Source organism: Rhagoletis pomonella, unplaced genomic scaffold (assembly GCF_013731165.1).
Source record: "Rhagoletis pomonella isolate Grant_MI unplaced genomic scaffold, Rhpom_1.0 Rhpom_scaffold_12020, whole genome shotgun sequence".
Lineage (NCBI taxonomy): Eukaryota > Metazoa > Arthropoda > Insecta > Diptera > Tephritidae > Rhagoletis > Rhagoletis pomonella.
In genome coordinates, this window is record NW_023470550.1 from 1,117 (window position 1) to 4,865 (window position 3,749).

Consider the following 3,749-nt stretch of genomic DNA (forward strand, 5'->3'; position numbering starts at 1 on the left):
TGAATTGAAATATCACGACCGAGTGTGCGAAAGTGTAGTCGTTATGTAATCGCTGCATCATGATTGTGACGATAATGCAACTATGATTGGACGACCAATGTGCAGAAAGCCTTAGTTTCGACTTTTCTGGCTAACAGGCTAACCTAATATTCGCGGCTTGCGTTTTGGTACGCATGCCGTCGAATTTGTTTTTTTGCATCACCCGAATTTGACTTGCATGCGTTTGCATTTGATTTCATTGAGCGAAACGTCAAATCAAAATGTCACGCAGAACAAAAATTGGAAATTGAGTTAGCTTCATACGTACGCCGTTCAATTTCGGTTGATCTCATACAAGTTGCATGTGCTTGAGAAATTTTTGACAATAAATTGGCGGCGTGCGTGAATATTAGGTTAGCCTGTAAGTACCATGAACGAAAGACACAAGAGCACGTAAGAACAAGAGAGTGAAAAAAGTCGATTTTTTCTAGCGGGTTCTGCGCCATCTTGTTTCACTGGAAAACGAGCGAAAAGTAAACAAAGCAAAGAAAACAACGAAAACCAAAATTAGCAGTCGTTGTACTTAACCAGAGCTTTTACCTCCGATTAGTGTTAATGAGACATTGAACAACCGGCCCCAAAAGTGTAAAATAGTGGTGCTTGTGATGTAAACAAACGCTCAGCTGACGAACCCGCCTACGCAAACTTTTTTCTCAAAACCAGTTACAAATACAACGTCGCGTTCTTACGTGATCTTGTATTTTTGGTTCATGGCTAAGTACCATGATTCAATAAAACAAGGTTAGTTAATTATTGACAGCCGCGGTTTGACACTCCCTTACAAAAGGTTGCATTTACGAAGGACATATAATTGGGAAGAATGCAATCCCTTGGTAGTAGAAAAGTGCGCAAAGTAGGCAGTTAGTAGTGAAATTTCTTTTGTAAATTCTAATGTATTTGCAGGAAATCTGTCATTTTAAACGAAATATTGAACGAAATATTAATATATTTACATGAATGACGTAATTTATGTGCTATTTAGATGTATAAAAACTCCAAAAGGACTCAAAATTTAAATAAAACTACTATGAGATTTATGTAAACATCCAATTTAAAAACAATTTATGTTTTCACCAGTTAAATGTGCTTCATATGCATATACAAATAAACATATTGCAAAAAAGCTTATACTTCTATTCACGCAAAACTACACTTTTTCCAAGTAAATTTGCAAAGAAGCAACACGGTGCCACTGCTAAGGGAGCGGTGCGAGAGAGACAACTGTCAGTTTATCGAACCTTGTATTATTGAATCATGGCTAAGTACTAACTTAAAATTTAGTTTCGGCGGCAGCTGCAGTTAAGTCGTAACCACAGTATACCAGTAGAAAAGGTTTTTGTTTTTGTAGCTGTTTCGTGGTGAAAGTCCTTTATGGGGGCCAAATTTCCGTACAAGAAATTGAGCGCATGGTTGCTTTTGCATTCCAAAAGAACGAATATTAGAAAACATTGAAAAAAAGTCTGATATAATACAATTATATTCTACTAGAAATAAACTCGATAGTGTGCGCTAATTAGATAATGTGATAATCATGTTTAAAAACTCTTTTCAAGTCTTATTTTTCAGAAAATAAAATTGTGGATCAGATTGCTCTGAGCGCTTGTGTTGTTTACCAAGAAAATGCACCCCTGTTGGTTTTTATTTCTGTATCGCATCGCGGTGAGTTTCTATTTCTTGGTAATTCGGTTTGTGAAATGGTAAACAAATTATTGAAATTTATTTATATGTGTTTAACATTTGATTAATGCAATTTTCTGTCTTTTCAGACTATTAGTTACAAGCACAGCATCATCAACGGTGATTGCAAGAACTACTGCAATCCCTGCGGTTTTTCCTCTTGGTGAATGCGTTCTGGTCGTGACCAAGGGTGGTCTCCCAATCGGCCGGGAATAAGGTTAGTCGTTTTCAATTTTATATCTTTGTTCATCGACATTATATGACATGTCATCATTGCAGGCTATTGTTGCAGAACAAAACGCCACAAACACTGGTGTGGTAAATAAGTTCCAGCAGTACTGCCCACCGCCGTCGTTGTAATGATTTCGATAGCTGAACAAACGCCATCTCCTGGGCATTCCCACATGCCGACAATAGCTGTTATATCACGTGTGAATGCAACTGCGGCTAAATTTGGTTATTAACAGTGCAATAGCGCCATGTCATTGGCAAAAACACTAAGGGCTGCTGGCATATAGAGGTTGTAAAGTTTTTGGAATCGATGAACTTACTCGAAGAAGACGATGGTCGAAAACATATGATGAAACGTCTTCTGGCATGCCTTTGACAATCGTTAAGTCAGACGGAGGCTTCACATGCGATATTTCACACATGCCTGGAATTCGTTAGCGGACAGAGCACACATTTACAAAATATTTATCGTTCTGCAGAACGTGCATGCATATATGCATATTCGATTCCGACTGAAACCTGGTAACTGAGTTGCTATATTGGCACGAACTAAGCAAGGCTGTCATAGGATCCATCGTAGTCCGATTTTTCGTGAAATCTACGAAAATGCTATTAAATTCGAGTAGCTACAAACGCAGTGGTTGCTTTGAATAAACACGTTCATAGCAGTTCAGATTCAGTGATCGCTTTTTTGTAGATTTTATGAAAGATCGGACTACGATGGATTCCGCCACCAATATGTTTTCTCCTTTGACAAGATGTTGGAGAATCGCGGCAGCACAGCCCTATACCTACTCTATGCTCTTACGCGCATATGCTAAATTTCTCGCACCTAGCATAAGTGCTTGACAAAGGCAGAAGGCATATCTTCAACATTATAACTTAAAGTAAGAGTTTAAGGTATGCAATAAAAGAATACAACAGAACCAAAAAATCTCAAAACTATTAAACATAAAAAATTGCACGAATAAAATTCATAATTTAAAACAAAATAAAATATCGCAATTGTTTTTTATATATACATACATATTTACAAAATGAATCTTAAAGCACCCACAGTAAGTCCTAAACATATAAATGACTAATAAGAAAAATAATAAAAACCGGAAATGTGAACAAGTATGTCGAGAAATCTCTAAATAGTAGCGAAACTGTATCTGAATAATAACAAGTAATTTTGAGCAAAAAATACAACCGACTTTAGTGCTCATTTAGGTCGTTCTGGTTACGTAGATCCGACTGTCCTCCCTTTTTTTAAAATCGTTAAAAAAATGAATACGTATTCTACAGAAATCAAGATACATATTTAAGGATTTTAAGTAAAAATAAACAAAGGAAAACTTGTTCGTGATATCTCGACCAAAGTGTATCCATGATACAAAAATCTGAAGATAAAACCGCTGAGAGGCAGCCTAAACATTTTTGAAGTTTGCTAACATTACAAAAATGTTTTCAAATTTCCAATCTCACAAATACATTCTCATTTTCAGTCTCAAATAAATGAAAACTTCAATATTTTCATCTATTTCTTTTTTGTTTTACTTTTATTTGGCATTTGAGTTGCTCTCAAAATTTCAATTTTATAAAATAGACAAACTTCAAAAAATAAATGATGGCCGACGAATTGAGCAAGCGGTTTTACCTTTAAATATTTGTATCATGGGTGTATTAAACAAGGTGTAGTGTCGTGAGATCAAAAGGCGATGAAATATAATAGTGCCGGATGGCCTGGTAACAACTATTTATTTCTGTAGGAAAAAATGTACATGAATTTAATACAACATATAAAATGACCAAATTTA

General features: G+C 35.8%; 1 long non-coding RNA gene across 2 annotated transcripts; it reads left to right on the forward strand.

The window, feature by feature from the left end:
* Positions 1-1,339: 1,339 nt before the first annotated feature.
* Positions 1,340-2,897, forward strand: LOC118756755. 2 transcript variants are annotated; one of them, XR_004995152.1, is made up of 3 exons: positions 1,340-1,698; positions 1,806-1,933; positions 1,996-2,897. It is a non-coding gene; the product is annotated as an uncharacterized LOC118756755 (long non-coding RNA). The 2 variants fall into 2 exon arrangements; XR_004995151.1 differs by having other exon boundaries at positions 1,341-1,736.
* The last annotated feature ends 852 nt before the right edge of the window (positions 2,898-3,749 follow it).